This window comes from Dendrobates tinctorius, unplaced genomic scaffold, assembly GCF_039654945.1.
Source record: "Dendrobates tinctorius isolate UK_male_01 unplaced genomic scaffold, ASM3965494v1 ptg000105l, whole genome shotgun sequence".
Lineage (NCBI taxonomy): Eukaryota > Metazoa > Chordata > Amphibia > Anura > Dendrobatidae > Dendrobates > Dendrobates tinctorius.
In genome coordinates, this window is record NW_027361773.1 from 10,252,889 (window position 1) to 10,271,373 (window position 18,485).

General features: G+C 45.9%; 1 protein-coding gene across 5 annotated transcripts in view; it reads left to right on the plus strand.

Moving 5' to 3' along the window:
- Window positions 1–18,485, plus strand: part of LOC141100498 (uncharacterized) — a 300,902-nt gene that overhangs the window by 5,381 nt on the left and 277,036 nt on the right. For 2 of the 5 annotated variants that reach the window (XM_073589053.1, XM_073589051.1), the window contains exon 2: window positions 10,458–10,586. The exons of the other annotated variants lie outside the window; for them this stretch is intronic. The gene's annotated coding sequence lies outside the window, so the exon portion shown is untranslated. The remainder of the gene's footprint in view (window positions 1–10,457; window positions 10,587–18,485) is intronic. 5 annotated transcript variants of the gene reach the window in all.

Consider the following 18,485-nt stretch of genomic DNA (forward strand, 5'->3'; position numbering starts at 1 on the left):
AAAATTGTAAATTTTTGATGCTGCATGATTTGCAGGATACTATTGTTCTGGGGTTCCCCTGGTTGCAAACTCATAACCCAGTTTTGGATTGTAAATCTGTGTCTGTGGTGAGTTAGGGTTGTCAGTGTGTTCTTAGGGACGCTCCAGTTTTCTCCACCTCGACTCAGTCTCATGATTATCTGGCTGATTTCTCTGATGTATTTAGTGAGATTAAGTCTGCGTCTTTGCCTCCTCATAGGAGTTATGACTGTGCAATTGAGTTGATGCCTGGGTGTAAATTTCCCAAGGGTCGGCTTTTCAACTTATCTGTACCCGAACATGATGCTATGTGATCCTATATTAAGGAGTCGTTGGAGAAGGGTCATATTGGACCATCCTCGTCACCTTTAGGCGCTGTTTTTTTTGTGGCCAAGAAAGATGGTTCATTAAGACCGTGTTATCGTTCCCTTAACAAGATGACGGTTAAATATCAGTACCCGTTACCTCTGATGTCTGATTTATTCTCCAGAGTTAAGAGTGCCTGCTGGTTTACTAAGCTTGACCTCAGGGGGGCGTTTAATCTTATTCGCATCAAGCACGGAGATGAATGGAAGATGGCGTTTAATACTCCGGAGGGACATTTTGAGTACCTGGTGATGCCTTTTGGGCTCTCTAATGCCCCTTTTGTCTTCCAGTCCTTTATGAATGATATTTTCCAAGACTTTGTGGATAAGTTTTTGATCATCTATCTGGATGATATTTTGATCTTTTCTAGTGATTGGGATTCCCATGTGGTACATGTCCGGACTGTGTTCCGGATTTTGAGGGAGAATTCCCTGTTTGTTAAGGGATCGAAGTGCCTCTTTGGTATACAGAGGATTTCATTTTTGGGATTTATATTGTCTCCATCGACTATTGAAATGGGCCCGGCCAAGGTACAGGCCATTTATGATTGGGTTCAGCCTACTTCTTTGAAGGCTCTCCAGAAGTTTTTGGGTTTTTCTAATTTCTATCGTAAATTTATAGGTAATTTTTCTAGTATTGTCAAACCACTGACTGATCTGACCAAAAAGGGAGCTGATGTGCTGAATTGGTCTCCTGAGGCTGTCTCAGCATTTCAGGAGCTTAAGCAGAGATTTACTTCAGCTCCAGTTTTACGGCAACCTGATGTCTCACTTCCATTTCAAGTGGAGGTAGACGCTTCTGAGATTGGTGCAAGGGCTGTTTTGTCTCAAAAAGACCCTGTGACTTCTAAGATGAATCCCTGTGCCTTCTTTTCTCGAAAGTTTTCCCCATCTGAACGCAACTATGACGTGGGGAATCGGAAATTGTTGGCCATGAAATGGGCATTTGAGGAGTGGAGACATTGGTTGGAGGGAGCTAGACATCAATTTGTGGTCCTCACCGATCACAAGAATCTGATTTATCTGGAGTCGGCCAAACGCTTGAATCCTTGACAGGCTCGATGGGCCTTGTTTTTCACGCTTTTTAATTTTGTGGTCTTTTTTCTTCCGGGCACTAAGAATGTTAAGGCAGACGCCCTTTCTAGGAGTTTATTTGCTGATTCTCTTAATGTGACAGAGCCTACTACTATCCTAGGTGAGGTGGTAGTTCTTTGTTCCAGTTCGCCTGATTTGAGACGCGCCCTGGAGGAATTTCAGGAGGATAAACCTGAGCGTTGCCCTATGGGAAGATTGTATGTTCCTGACCAGTGGAGAAAGAGAGTGATGTCTGAAGTCCATTGCTCCGCATTGGCTGGTCATCCGGGTATTTTTGGTACTACAGATTTGGTGAGTCGGTCGTTTTGGTGGCCTGCCTTATCTCGTGATGTCAGGAATTTTGTACAGTCCTGTGGGACTTGTTCTCGGTCTAAACCCTGTTCTCGTTCTAGTGGGTTGCTGATGCCCCTGCCGGTGCCCAAGAGGCCATGGACCCATATCTCAATGGATTTTATTTCTGATCTTCCTGGCTCTCAGAGAATGACTGTTATCTGGGTGATTTGTGATAGATTTTCGAAGATGGTCCATCTTGTACCACTCCCAAAGTTGCCATCTTTCGCTGAGTTGGTACCCTTGTTTTTACAACAGGTGGTTCGGTTACACGCGATTCCTAAGAACATTGTGTCCGATAGAGGGGTCCAGTTTGTTTCCAGTTTCTGGAAAGCCTTTTGTTCCAATCTGGGAATTCAGTTATCCTTCTCCTCCACGTTTCATCCCCAGACCAATGGGCGGACTGAGAGAACAAACCAGACCCTGGAGTCATATTTAAGATGTTTTATATCTGCTGAACAAGATGATTGGGTCTCATTTTTGCCCTTGGCCGAATTTGCGCTAAACAATAGAGCTAGTTCTGCCACTTTGATGTCACCCTTTTTCTGTAATTTTGGGTTTGCAGCAGATATGGGACCAAGTGGTGGATAAGTTGTCACTCTCTCAGGAAAAGGCCCAGCGTTTTTCCAACCGGCATAGGACCATTGGTCCCGGTTTAAAGTGGGTGATATGGTTTGGTTGTCGTCTAAGAATATTCCTATGAAGGTTGCCTCTCCAAAATTTAAGCCCAGATTTATTGGACCTTATAAGATTTTGGAGATTCTTAATCCTGTTTCTTTTTGATTGGCTCTTCCAGTTACGTTCAAAATCCATAACGTATTTCACAAGTCACTGTTGAAGAGGTTTGTTGAGCCAGTAGTTCCTGTGGCGGCACCTCCTGACCCTGTATTGGTTAAAGGCAATGTGGAATATGAGGTAGAGAAAATATTGGATTCTCGTTTGGTTAGACAGAGACTCCAGTATTTGGTCAAATGGAAGGGTTATGGCCAGGAGGATAATTCTTGGGTCTCTGTCTCTGATATTCATGCCAATAAATTGGTTCGTGCTTTTCACCGGGCCCATCCTGATCGGCCTGGTGGCATGGATGAGGGTTTGGTGACCCCTCCTCAAGGGGGGGTACTGTTATGAGCTCATTTTCTGCTCCAGTTGAGAGTTCTCCTTTCGTTCTCCCTCTGGTGGTGACAGGAGGTAGTGAGGTTGGTTTAAGTGGTAGTGATCTGCCACCTGATGAGAAGGATAACGATTGGATCTCTGGAGTATCAGACTGAATATAAGACAGCCGACGCCCTATCCTACTGCTGGTGATTCAGTCTGCTTCTCAGGTCTTGGACTTCAGCTCTCTTCCAGTCGTCTTAAGTTAAGTTTGTTTTTTTGCTAATGTTCACACTTGTGCTTGTTGGTCAATTCAGTTTCTTGTGTGGTCAGCTTGCCCCTGCTGGGGCTATGCTGAACTTCCACTCCTATTTATCTGTATTTGCCAATTTGCCTTTTTGTCCCTTATTAGATTGGCCTCTTTTTGCTCTGTTTCAGAATATTTCAGAGTGCTGATATAGTGGGAGAAGTCTAGTGACTTCAGGGTTAATTTTGCTATCAGACGTGTTGGACATTATTTTTGGTAGGGTTTTTTGGCAGATTGCAGACAGTGGCTTTCCTTTCCTGTCCTTTCTAGTTAGTCGGGCCCCATCGTTTGCTCAGCCTATTTTCCTGCCTGTGTATATGTTTTCATCTTGCTTCACCGTCAATACATGTGTGGGGGCTGTCTTTTCTTTTGGGGTCTGCTCTGGGGCAGTTAGTTTTCCCTTTTCTTGCTTTAGGTTTATGTAGTCCTCTGGCGGTGACGAGGTGTCTAGGAACAACGTAGGAACGCTCCACTGCTACTGTTAGTTGTGTGGTTAAGATCAGGGATCTGCAATCTGCAAAGTGACCAACCTCTCTGGTTTTCTGGGACTTAGCTTTTTGTTGTTCCTCCTCGGTGACCCATTCATAACACTTCCCTCTCCCATGTACAGCTCCCATGCACTTCTCACCTTCCTGAAAAACCTCAGTCCATCTGGCCCAAACACATTGCACAAAAAAACAGCTAACATTTCAAAGAACCACTTGTTCTTTATGTTCTTACTCCTACTGATTTCAGGGGATATCTCCCCCAACCCTGGTCCACCATCCCCCAACCTCAACCCCTACCCCATATCAACACCATAATAATCTAATTAATATTACTTGCACTCCTTCATCTCCTTCTTTCAATTGTGCCCTCTGGAATCCACGGTCTGTATGTAACAAGCTTCCTTTCCTGCACAACTACTTTCTGAACAACTCTCTGAATCTGTTGGCCCTCACTGAAACCTGGATTCAGGATTCTGACACTGACTCTCCTGCTGCCATCTCCCATGGTGGCTTACAATTCATCCATTCCCCAAGACCCACAAACAGACCTGGTGGTGGAGTCGGCATACTTCTGTCGCCACAATGCACCTTCCAGGTCATCTCCCCATTTCATCACTCTCATTCCCTTCTTTTGAGGTCCACACCATCGGACTCTTCTGTCCCCTCTCCCTCAGAGTAGCGGTCATATACTGGCCCCCAGGCTCACCCATCCACTTCCTTGACCACTTCTCAGCCTGGCTGCCGCACTTCATGTCCTCAGAACTACCAACCCTTATCCTGGGAGACTTCAGCATCCTCATTAACAGCCGCAATTCCACATCTGCATCCCAGCTTCTGTCACTAACCACTTCTCTTGGCCTCTCACAGCTCTCAACCTCTGAGACACACAAAGATGGTAACACCCTTGACCTGGTCTTTGTCTGGCTTTGCTCAATCTCCTACCTAAATAACTCGCCGCTTCCCCTCTCTGACCACAACATTCTCTCCTTCACGCTCACAAATCCTCGCCCACCCCAGCACACTCCTACCTATCACACATTCAGAAATCTACAAGCCATTAACCCTCAGACATTTTCAGACTCCCTATAATCTTCCCTGTCCCCAATCTCCTCTCTTTCCTGTCCTGATCTGGCTGTTCATCACTACAACAACACTCTTAGAAGCACCCTTGACCAGGTAGTGCCCCTCAAACTAAGAAGCTCCAAACACAGAGTAAAACAGCCCTGGCTCACATTGCAAACTCAATTTCAAGAAAGCGATGCTCTAGGAGTGCTGAATGCCGATGGAGAAAAACCCGCACACCAGAAGACTTCATCCACTTCAAATTTATGTTAAGAACCTACAACTTTGCCCTTCACCTCGCCAAACAGACCTACTTCACCACCCTGATCTCCTCACTAGCCAACAATCCCAAGAAACTTTTTGACACCTTTCACTCCCTCCTCAGGCCAAAAGCACAAGCTCCTATCTCAGACATTTGTGCTGATGACCTGGCCTCCCATTTTATAGAGAAAATAGATAATATCCATCAGGAAATACGCTCCCAACCACCAAGTGCTGTGATTCCCTTCCCTACCTGCATTTCCCCTGGCTCACTTTCCACATTTGATCCCATCACAGAAGAAGAAGTCTCCAGACTCCTCTCTTCTCGTCTGACTACATGCACTACCGACCCCATTCCCTCACATATCCTCCAGTCTCTCTCTCCAGTCATCACAACTCACCTAACTGCAATCTTTAAGCTCTCCTCCTCGGGCATTTTCCCATCCTCCTTCAAACACTCTATCAAACCTGCTCTCCACCCATCCTGCACAAACAACTACAGACCAGTCTCCAATCTCCCTTTCTAAACTTTTGGAGCGCCTAGTCTACTCCCGCCTTACCCGTTACCTCTCCACTCACTCTCTCCTAGACCCTTCACAGTCCGGCTTCCGACCCCTACATTCAACTGAAACTGCACTCATAAAAGTTACTAATGACCTTCTGAAAGCAAAATGTAACGGTGAACACTCTCTGCTCATTCTTCTCGACCTCTCTGCAGCTTTCGACACTGTTGACCACCGTCTCCTACTCCATAGGTTCCAGTCACTAGGCATTAAGGACATCGCTCTCTCCTGGTTCTCTTCCTATCTCTCTGACCGCTCCTTCAGTGTTTTGTTCTCTGGTTCCACGTCATCTCCTCTTCCTCTCGCTGTCAGGGTACCTCAGGGCTCAGTCCTTGGCCCCCTTCTCTTCTCTCTACACGGCCCCAATTGGACAGACCATCAGCAGATTTTGCTTTCAGTACCATCTTTATGCTGATGACACACAACTATACACGTCATCCCCCGACCTTAACCCCGCTGTACTACAGAATGCCAGTGACTGTCTGTCCGCAGTCTCCAACATCATGTTCGCTCTCTATCTGAAACTCAACCTCTACAAAACTGAACTTCTGCTCCCGCCGACTACTAACCTCCCTAAATCTGACATTTCCCTCTCCGTGGGTGGCACCATAATAACACCCCGGCAGGAGGCGCGCTGTCTGGGCGTTATGTCTCCTTCACATCCCATATATAATCTATTGCACGCTCTTGCCGCTTACACCTAAAGAACATCTCCAGAATTCGCCCTTTTCTCACCATGGAAACAACAAAAACCCTTACTGTCGCATTGATCCACTCCCGCCTGGACTACTGCAATGCTCTATTAATTGGCCTCCCCATTACTCGACTTTCCCCTCTCCAGTCCATACTTAATGCAGCAGCCAGGGTCATCCATCTGGCTAATCGGTACTGGGACGCGTCCGCTCTTTGCCAGTCGTTACACTGGCTGCCCATTCATTATAGGATCCAATTCAAAGTACTTGTTCTCACCCACAAAGCTCTCCACAGTGCGGCACCCCCCTACATCTCCTCCCTCATTTCTGTCTATCGGCCTAGTCGACTGCTGCACTCTGCAAAAGACTTTCGACTAACCTCTGCACTAATCCGCACCTCCCACTCCCACTCCCGACTCCAAGACTTCTCCCGCGGTGCGCCAATCCTCAGGAATGCTCTACCCCAAAAAATTAGGACTATCCACAATTTGCACAGTTTTGGGCGCTCCCTCAAAACACATCTGTTCAGAGCAGCCTATCACATTCCCTAATCAAAGTTATTTTATGTGTAAGTGTGTGTGTGTAGCCCATTCACTATTTTCATCCCCGACCTCAAGATGGCTGGACCATCATTGTAAATACACCATTGTAAATACACACCTGTACTTTGTATCTCCCCCACCTCATTGTAGATTGTAAGCTCTCACGAGCAGGGTCATCTTATTTTACTTTAATTATTGTATTATTAACGTTGTTACTTATGACTTGTGTTTTGAAACTGTTAAACTGTAAAGCGCTGCGGAATATGTTGGCGCTATATAATTAAAGATTATTATTATTATATTATACAGTGCTACATGAGATGTTCATATCTGGGCTATTTTTTTATAACTTAACCCTGCTTTACTCTTTTCCACTACTTTATCCTTGACCTGCCTGGTGTGTTCCTTGATTTTCATGATGCTATTTGATCCCCAACGTTCTCAAACACACCTCTGAGGCTTTCACAGAACAGCTGTAGTTATACTGAGAATAAATTACACACAGACTCAGTTTACTAATTATGTGACTTCTGGAGGCAATTGGGCACACATGATTTAATTTAGGGCTATCAGACTACAAGAGGATGAACACAAATGCACATCACAATTTTCAGATGTATATTTTTAAAATAATTAGAAAACCATGTATAATTTCCTTCACACTACACAAATACTTGCTACTTTGTGTTGGTATATCACATAAAATCCCAATAAAACACATACAAGCTTGTAGCTGTAATGTGAAAAAATGTGGAAAAGTTCATAGGGTATAAATACTTTTTCAAGGGACTGCACTTGTGTGGGACTTGGCAATGAAGAAAAATTGACAAACTTTACTGTAACCTTAGGCTATGATCACGTGTTTTTGCAGAGTTTTTTTATTTAAATTTTAAGCTGCGTTTTACAGTACCAGCAAAGTGTGAGATTTCAGAAATTTCATGTACGCACTGTTTTTTTCTGACTGATTTAGAAAAATGCTGCATTTTTGGAAACTTTTTTCAGCGGTTTTTCAGTGTATTTGCAGCGTTGTTTCACCCATGGAAAACAATGGGTAAGTGCAAAAATGCAGCAAAAATGCAAGTATTAGTATGTTTCATTACTGCTAAGAGAGCAGGTTTTGCCTGCGGGAAAAAAACGTAGCAAAAATGCAACATGTGAACACAGTCTTAGAGTGTATTATGAGACTGCTACTTTTTCTGTCAATACATCACTATAAATATTTTACAATGGTGTAAACGTGAAACTTTTCAAAAACTACCTTATTTCTAATATAATTTTTTTAACCACATTAATGATAGACAAGACGGTGGAATTTGTTCATTTGCTTTATAATGCCTCATTGGGACCTTAATATGTTAGCGCTATATAAAAATAAAGATTATTATTGTCCAAAACCTATAAGAAATCTAAAATAATCCTGCAGTTATTGGAATGACCACTAGGTGGTAATGCATAATGAAAATATCACAAATTTCTGAGATTCTTCCTTCTGACATGTGATGTACATGTTGAATATAGAACGAGCCCAGGAGCGGTGGTGCATAGCTGGAACCTGCTTCTAACTGCAGCTCAGAGCTGCCCTCTATCCTCAGCATATAAGGGGTTTGATACTGGGGGGGACTGTTGGTACTGATGTGTTGCTATGGCAGCAGGGAAGCTACTGAAGGCCTCCATTCTCCTACTCCATAACCCCTGAATGTAACGCAGTTGAGACTGGTACTTACATGCCGGATATTTATTGTGTTACATAGCTGAAACTCGACAGTAACTGATGCAATTAGAGCTAGCTCTGATCGCATCAGTTTAACCTATCAAATGCTGCTGTCAAGCCTGACTGGCATTTAAAAGTCTTAAAGATTGTGGGTGTCACTTTTGATAAGTCATTGGTAACCTGCGCGATATGATCATGGGGTGCCGATTGGTTGCAAAGGCCTTTTTAAAGTCCCCATGCCTGTCATGTAAGATCTTTGAAGACTGATCTTAGATGGTCATTTTTACAGCACAATGGACTCTGTCAAAGCTAAACCCAAAAAACAATGGCGAAATTCCTTTTTCTTTACATTAGTAAATCACCACTTTCACAGTACACTACAGTATTATTGTATTGCAGTGTGTTGCATAGGCGATCAAGAGGGGATCAAGGTTCATGTTACCTAAATAGATGAATTAAAAAGGAAAATAAACCTTTTTTAATAAAATATTTAACCCCTTTACTCCCAAGGGTGTTTTGCACGTTAATGCCCGGGCCAATTTTTACAATTCTGACCACTGTCTCTTTATGAGGTAATAACTCTGGAACGCTTCAACGGATTTAGGCGATTCTTGTGTTTATTTATGAAAAAAAACGGAAATATGGCAAAAATTTTGAAAATTTTGCAATTTTCAAACTCTGAATTTTTATGCCCTTAAGCCAGAGAGTTATGTGACACAAAAAAGTTAATAAATAACATTTCCCACATGTCTAATTTACATCATCACAATTTTTTTTGGTTAGGAAGTTATAAGGGTTAAAAGTTGACCAGCGATTTCTCATTTTTACAACAAAATTTACAAAACCATTTTTTATAGGGACCACCTCACATTTGAAGTCACTTTGAGGGGTCTATATGGCAGAAAATGCCCAAAAGTGACACAATTCTAAAATCTGCACCCCTCAAGCTACTCAAAACTACATTCAAGAAGATTATTAACTCTTCAGGTGCTTCACAGGAACAGAACCAACATGGAAGGAAAAAATTAACATTTAACTTTTTAGTCACAAAAATGATGTTAGCAACAATTTTTTTATTTTTCCCCAAGGGTAACAGGAGAAATTGGACCCCAAAAGTTGTTGTCCAATTTGTTCTGAGTACGCTGATACCCTATATGTGGGGGGGGAGACCACTGTTTGGGCGCACGGCAGGGCTCGGAAGGGAAGCAGCGCTGTTTGACTTTTTCAACCTAAATTTGTCTGGAATTGAAATCGGACGCCATGTTGCGTTTGACGAGCCCCCGATGTGCCCAAGCAGGGAAACCCCCCACAAGTGACCCCATTTTGGAAACTAGACCCCCTAAGGAACTTATCTAGATGTGTGGTGAGCACTTTGAACCCCCTAGGGCTTCGCAGGAGTTTATAACGCCCCGGTGTGAAAATAAAAAATCCTATTTTGTGCCCACAAAAATGATCGTTTAGTCCCCAATTTTTAATTTTCACAAGGGTAACAGGAGAAATTGGACCCCAAAAGTTGTTCTCCAATTTGTCCTGAGTACGCTGGTACCCCATATGTGGGAAAAACTGTTTAGGCACACGTCGGGGATCGGATGGGAGTGACGTTTTGGAATGCAGACTTAGATGGAATGGTCTGCGGGCGTCATTTTCCATTTGCAGAGCTCCTGATGTGCCTAAACAGTGAAAAAAAAACCACAAGTGACATTGTTTTGGAAACTAGACCCCCAAGGAACTTAGCTAGATGTGCCCCAACTAATCTAATGTTTCCGGTAAAGTAACTTAGTAGTTCATTGAGGTGTGGTACAATTTGAAGCAATCCTTCATACACAGGCCAGGTTTTTCGGGGCAGGTGTCGCATTGATAAATGGTGTCCTTGCGTATTCCGTGTTTGTAACACACTTGGCACCTGTTTTGCGATTTACCTCTTTTTGCAGTTTGCGGACCTCTCCCGGGAAATGCTGACCTGGTACAATACGAGCACCTTCAGTTCCAGAAGTACTAGAGCCCGCTCCTTCCAGAGTGCCAAACACCAGGGCCTTAACCACTACCTCCTGGAACTCAAGGTACGATGCAGGGCTGTGGAGTCGGTAAGCCAAACCTGTGACTCCGACTCCGACTCCTCAATTTCCCTTACACCGACTCCGACTCCACGACTCCGACTCCGACTCCCACACATATTGCTTATATTTAAGTGAAAAATTTATTGTAGTACAATGTGAACCTCAGACATTTAATCATTTTTATGATCCAATAATCAAGATATTTAGATAGAACAGAATATATATTGGTGTACTACCCGGTTTTCATTCTTTGTGGTACAGATACGATATGGATAGACAGATATGGATAAATGGATAGATAGAGCAGATTTCTAATCTGCTTTTGCTATTGAAAACATTATCTATGAGCTCAAAAACCTTTCAGGTGATGCAGTTTTTTAAAAAGATGATCAGCTTTTGCAGCTGAAAAACGTATCCTCAAAAAACACAGGAAAAATGCTGTGTGTGAATGTAGCCTTAGATCAGGAATATAACAGCCATTTATAGGACATTTCATAACTTTCCCAAACTCCTATGAAAAAATATTCAGCACATCCTGCATTGAATTACTGTACCCAATTTATTATATATTTTAGGAGTCGGAGTCGGTCCATTTTACACCGACTCCGACTCCACCAAAATGAGCACCGACTCCACGACTCCGACTCCACAGCCCTGGTACGATGTATCGGTGTGGCGTGCACATTGTGATAGCAGGAATGCGTTGAGCATTGCCATTTGGACGATGTGCACAGCCAGCTTTTTGTATCACACCTTGGCCTTCCTCAATGCATTGTACGGTTGGAGGAGTTGATCGGAGAGATCAACTCCCCCCATTTTTTTGTTGTACCCCACTACACATGTCGGTTTGAGGACCTGTGTAGAGGTACCCCGTACAGTGCAGAGGGTACTGCCATCACCGTGTATGGTGGTCAAGAGATGGACATCTCTCTTGTCCTTGTACTTGACCAACAGCAGGTCGTCGCTACATTGGGCTCTGCTCTCACCTTTTCGGAGCATCTGCCCAAGTAGCGTCTTCGGGAGGCCTCTCTGATTTTTGCGGACAGTACCGCAGGCTGTGGTACCTCACGCAGAGAGGGATTTGTAGAGTGGGACGCTGGTATAAAAGTTATCAGTGTAGAGGTGATAACCTTTATTCCCATTCACTCCCAGGACAGGACACTCAGGGGGTTCAATCCTGGTGTCCTTTCATTCGTACACTCTAAACCTGTGGGTGTACCCTGAGGTACTCTCACACAGCTTATAGAGTTTGATTCCATACCTGGCCCTCTTACTGGGCAGATATTGACGGAATCCGAGCTTGTCCTTAAAATGGACCAAGGACTCATCCACGCAGATGTCCCTTTGGGGCACATACACTTCAGCAAACTTTTTGTTGAAGTGTTCGATGACCGGCCGAACTTTGAACAGACGGTCAAAGTTGGGGTCATCTCGTGAGGGACACTGCATTATCGTTATAATGCAGGAATTTGTGGATGGCCTGAAAACGTGTCCGGACCAACGGCGTCACTTATCAAAATTTAGTGGCTGCTGGATGTGCGCACAGGGGTGGCGCAAAGGGGAGGGGGGGTGAAAAAGAAAAATGGTAAACAGCCGGAACGAGCTTTGATAAGTGAATTGCGTCACTTATCAAAATTCGGCTGCTGCTAAATGTGCGCACGGAAACGGCGCAAAGAGGGGTAAAAAGAGGGGGCTGAGGGGATTGGGGTGGATGAATAGAGATCGGGCAGGGATCAACAGTTAGGGTTGTAGTTAGGTGGCAAAAAAGGGGTGAAAAAAAATCAAAAACGGCAGGCACAAGCTCTGATAAGTGATGCGCGTCACTTATCAAAGTTTTGCGGCTGCGGGATGTGTGTGCGAAGGTGGCGCAAAGGGGGCTGAGTGGAAAAAAAAAGCGAGCACGAGTGTTGATCGGTGATCTGCGTCACCGATCAACACTCGGCGGCTGTGCATGGAGGCGGCACAAAAGGGGGGGTGGAGGGGGGTGAAAGGGGGGGTGGAGGGGGTGTAACGTTCCTCACTGTCTGTGGACGGGGGTTACTCACTTTGCAGGTCTTGGAGGCACACGCAGGGTTAAAACGAGTCCATTCGGTTTATTTTCTCCATAAACCATTGAAGCATGAACAAAAGGCAAACAGTCTTACAGCAACACAAAAACAGTCCTTAGCTGGGCTTGGTTCCCTCAGGTCCTGTGCACACACAGGCCAGGGCAATGTCCATAGCAGCGCAGACACAGGAAGGCTTCTCCTTCTTTAGAACATAGACCACTCTGTAGTGTCCCACCTGGACACATGGAAGTCTGTCCACACTCTGACAGACTCCCTCACACTCACTCACATGTGCTAAACACCTCAATTACATAGCCGTGTAACCACACCCATAATTGAGGTATGGATCACATGAGCTGGTCACATGGTCATGACCTCACCACAGGTCCTGAACATACACATATCTTCAGGTAAAATGGGGTACAGTCCGCACCCTCACCCAAAGGTGAGGCAGTATGGGTAGCCAAACCCTCCCATCTCTCATAGCTACCCGCAACCCGGACCCAGTGCACTAAACGCCATATTAGTGCTCATGTACACTACCAACAAAATACTCTGGGTTGCATTGCAGGGAGCATCCATGCATGTGACATACACCTCCCATTAACCACGCGACCACCCGTCACATCACGGGGGTAAAAGGGGGATGAAGATATATTGGAGGGTGAAGATAGATTGGGCAAGGGATCAGAGATCAGTTAACACTTACAGTTGTAGTGTTCTTTTTTCTTTCTTCTTTTTTCTGCAGGGATTGTGATGCTACAAATTGTGGCACCACAATACCCAGCACAGGAGCTCTTGCCACGTCTGACCTCTGCAGGAATCCTCAGCTAGAGTGAGGACCCCTGCAGACAGGTCACTTTCAGGTCAAGGACAGGTCACAGAGCGGTCACATCGCTGCTGTGACCTGTCATTGGTGGGATCGAATCATTACATCGATCCACCAATCCCTGCTCTGCCTGGTGACCATGGCAACTGCCTAGGATCGGAGCTCACAGCTCCGATTCCTAGGCAGGTCATGGTCAGGTCACCAGCAGGGCACGGAGCGGTCACAGCGTCACCGCAGCTGTGCCCTGTGGTTGGCGCGATCACCTATCTAATCAATTGCGCCAACCACTTCCTGCTGGGTCTGTCCTAGGATCGGTGCTATTACAGCACCGATCCGGGCCGGTACCAGCAGGGCACAGCAGTGATATTCCACCGCTGTGCGCTGCGATTGGTGCAATCGATTAGATCGGCGATCGCGCCAATCCGGGGGCTTTTCGCCATTGCCTGACATTGCCAGACACCGGCCCTAGGATCGAGTACATCGGTACTCGATCCTAGCCTAGGACCTCGTTGTTTCAGGCAATCTGATTGGCTGAAACAATGAGAAGCGCTGTGATTGGCTGTTCGGAATTGAACAGCCAGTCACAGCGCACAGGGGGGCGGGCCAGGGAGGAGACAGCCCGGGATGCCGAGGCCATCTACTCTGAGGTAAGATGGCGTCGGCATTTTAATGCGATCACCGTGACTTAAGTCGCAATGTCGCATTAAAGGGCATGACGTACTATTTCGTCCTTGGGACTTAAGTCCCAGGTCACATGGACGAAATAGTACGTCTAATGTAGTAAAGGGGTTAAAACAATATGTATAATCTTAAATGAGCCCCTTTCCTAAAATGTAAGTGGAAAAATACAAAAAATTAACATATATGGTATTTCTACTTATGTAATTGTCCAAACATATGTAATAGAAAAATATTTACTCCAAGCAGTGAATACTGAAACAGGATAAATAGAAAAGTCAGAATTGGCGGTATTTCAGTTGCCTCAATAACCTATAAAAAGTAGACCTAATGTATGTATTCCTAAATGGTTTAAATGAAAACCTAATTCCAACCTTTGGACAAGACCATCAATGGAAAAATGAAAAAAAATATGGTTCTCCGAAATTGTTGACACAAGCCAATTTTTTTTCTTACAAACTTAAAAAAAAAAATTCAACACTCTCATTCAAGCTATTTAAATAAAAACTGTGCAAATTTTGTATCGTACTGACCTGGAACATCATGTTACTAGCTCATTTTTACAGCACAATGGACTGGGTTTTTTTTTTTTTCATACTTCACTTTCTCTGCCTGTAACAAGATGTTACAGGAGGCTGGGGCTGCACTCACTTCTCTGCTGAGTCTATTGCCCCCCTGGAACAGCATGTCATTGGGGGTCAGTGCTCCAGTTAGGGGTACTTCACACTAAGCAAGATCGCTAACGAGATCGCTGATGCGTCACCGATTTTGTGACGAATCAGCGATTTCGCCAGTGATCTCGCTGTGTGTGGCACGCATCAGCGACTGGCCCCCTCGCCGGGTATCGCTGATCGTGCAGGAATGTCCTGGGCCGTTTTTCCATCGTTGGTCTCCCCTTGCATGTGGCAGCGGGAGACCAACGATCAGCGAGCTCCCAGAGCTGTAAGCAGACACTGGGAGCTGGTATCCAGGGTAAATAGCGGGTAACTAAGAGCGCGCGTCCCTTAGTTACCCGCTGTGTATCCTGGATACCAGCGTGCTCGTGCTGGGAGCTGGTATCCAAGGTAAACAGCGGGTAACTAAGTGCCACGTGCGCTTAGTTACCCGCTATTTACCCTGGTTACCAGCGCCCTCGCTGGTCCTGATCGCTGGTGAGTCTGCCTGTTTGAGAGCGCACCAGCGATCCTGACCAGGTCGTATCGTTGTTGGGTTCGCTGGTGCGTCGTTTAGTGTAACAGGACCCTTACTTGATACAGTTTCTTGCATCGCCGCCCTGGGTTCATGGTGATAGACACTGCAGGAGAGATGAGCACAGCCGCCCTCATTATTCTATCGCTGCCGCATCTTCTAACTGTGAAACAAGATGTCAGGAGGCAGGGATAGAAGCAGAGAATGACAAAAGGACAACCCCACAGCTTCTAGCACTGCCTACAAACTAATTGTCATTAGGAGGCAGCGATAGAAGCAGTGGGCAACATGAGCGGAGCCCCATGATGACGATTCGTTTGAGGGTGGAGTTAAAAGCTATGGGGCGTTGCTGGTGTAACGCGCTGCTTTTATCACTGCCTGATAAAAAGGATGGTGCTAAAAGCTATGTGGCAGCGCTTTGTCACTCATTGCCTCATCCCCCCTTCCTCCGATGACCTCTTGTTTTACAGTTAGGCTATGTGTACACGGTGCGGATTCTGCTGCGTATCCGCAGCGTTTCCGCTCTGTGGGTCCGCAGCAGATTTAGCTGCGTTGTACAGTATCATTGTTTTCAATGATAAACTGGAAAACGCTGTGCACATGCTGCGGATTTTTCCGCTCGGATTTGCTACAGGTTCAAATCCGCAGCATGTCAATTCTGTGTGCGGATTCCGCTGCGGTTTCACACCTTCTCCATTGTAGAGGTGTGAAACCGCAGGGCTAAACCGCAGGTCTTTTGACCTGAGAATTTATTATTATTATTATTTTGCATTTATATAGCGCCATTTATTCCATGGCGCTTTACATGTGAAAAGGGGAAATACAGACAAGTATAGTAAACATGTGTAAGACAAAGGACACACAAGTACATAAGGAGAGGGGACCCTGCCCGCGAGGGCTCACAGTCTACAGGGATGGGTGAGGAAACAGTAGGAGAGGGTAGAGCAGGTCATGCTGTGGTTCAGTAGACCGATGATCATTGCAGGCTGTAGGCTTGTCGGAACAGGTGAGTCTTCAGGTTCTTCTTGAAGGTTTCCGTTGATGGTGAGAGTCTGATGTGTTGCGGCAGGGAGTTCCAGAGTATGGGGCAAGCACGGGAGAAGTCTTGTATGCGGTTGTGGGAAGAAGAGGTAAGGGGGGAGTAGAGAAGGAGATCTTGAGATGATCGAAGGTTGCGTGCGGGTAGGTATCTAGAGACCATGTCACAGATGTATGGAGGAGACAGGTTGTGGATGGCTTTGTATGTCATGGTTAGGGTTTTGAATTGGAGCCTCTGGGCGATAGGAAGCCAGTGAAGGGCCTGGCATAGTGGGGAGGCTGGGGAATAGCGGGGAGACGGGTGGATTATTCAGGCAGCAGAGTGTAGGATGGACTGGAGCGGAGCCAGAGTGCTAGAGGGGAGGCCAGAGAGTAGAAGGTTGCAGTAGTCGAGGCGGGAGATGATAAGAGCATGCACTAGTGTTTTTGTGGTTTCATGGTTGAGGATTGAGCGGATCCGGGAAATATTTTTGAGTTTGAGGCAGCAGGAGAAGGCGAGGGCTTGGATATGTGGTTTGAAAGAGAGTGCAGAGTCGAGGATCACCCCAAGGCACCAAGCGTACGGGACTGGGCAAAGAGAGCAGCTGTTGACATTGATGGATAGGTCTGATGGAGGGGTAGAGTGAAATGGGGGAAAGATGATGAATTCTGTTTTGTCCATGTTCAGTTTGAGAAAGCGAGCAGAGAAAAAGGCTGAGATAGCAGACAGACATTGTGGGATTTCAGTCAGTAAGGAGGCGAGGTCGGGTCCAGATAGGTAGATCTGTGTGTCATCGGCATAGCGGTGATACTTCAAACCGTGAGATTCTATGAGCTGTCCCAACCCGAAGGTATAGATGGAGAATAGTAGGGGTCCTAGGACAGAGCCTTGGGGAACACCGACAGACAGGGGGCGAGGTGAGGAGTTGGTGTGTGAGAGGGAGACACTAAATGTTCGGTCTGTTAGGTATGATGAGATCCAGGATAGGGCCAGGTCTGTGATGCCAAGAGATGAGCGAGTCTGTAGCAGGAGGGGAATGGTCTACGGTGTCGAAGGCAGAGGACAGGTCCAGGAGAAGGAGGACAGAGTAGTGTCGCTTGCTCTTTGCGGTTAGTAAGTCGTTAGTGACTTTAGTTAGGGCAGTTTCAGTTGAGTGATGCGGTCAGAAGCCTGACTGTAACCGGTCAAAGAGGGAACAGGAGGAGAGGTGGGAGTACAGTTCAAGATATACATGCTGTTCCAGTAGTTTTGAGGCGTAAGGGAGAAGAGATATTGGGCGATAGTTAGACACAGAGGATGGATCAAGGGAGGACTTTTTGAGGATGGGTGTGATTGAGGCATGTTTGAAGGATGAGGGATAGACACCATTTGTAAGTGAAAGGTTGAAAAGGTGTGTTAGAGATGGGATGAGGACTGTGGCCAAGTTAGGGATGAGGTGAGACGGGAGTGGGTCGAGGGCACAAGTGGTGAGGTGTGATCTTGACAGAAGGGTGGAGAGCTGATCTTCTGTCATGATGGAGAAGCTGGCTTTTGCAGAACAGGACTGAGCGGCTAAGAGGGGCATTGAGGGCTGCGGGCCAAAGTTTTGTCTGATCGTGTCGATCTTCTGCTTAAAGAAGGAGGCAAAGTCTTCGACAGAAATGAGAGGAGGGGGAGGAGGTGCTGTGGGACGGAGTAGACAATTGAAAGTGTTGAAGAGCTGTTTAGGGTTGTGAGACAGGGAGGATATGAGAGATGCGAAGTAAGTTTGTTTTGCGGCAGAGAGCGTGGACTTGAAGCTGGCAAGTGACTGCTTGTATGCGTTGAAGTGCTCAGTAGAACGGGTTCTCTTCCATCTCCGCTCAGTGGCCCTGGAAACCCATCTCAGTTCTTTGGTCAGGCTGGTGAGCCAGGGCTGCCTGTTGATTGTTCGAGTTTTGCTCTGCGTGAGGGGGCAGCCGAATCAAGCGTTGCTGTTATTGTGGTGTTATAAAAGGTGGCAGCAGCATCTGTGTCATGAAAGGAAGCTATGTCTGTAAGAGGGAGAAGGGATTCAGAGAGTGATTGTAAATTGAGATGTTTGAGATTCCTGAGAGGGTGAGCGAGTTTATGGAGCGGGGGTTGCACAGTAGGAGAGGAGAGGGAGGAGAATGTCAGTAGGT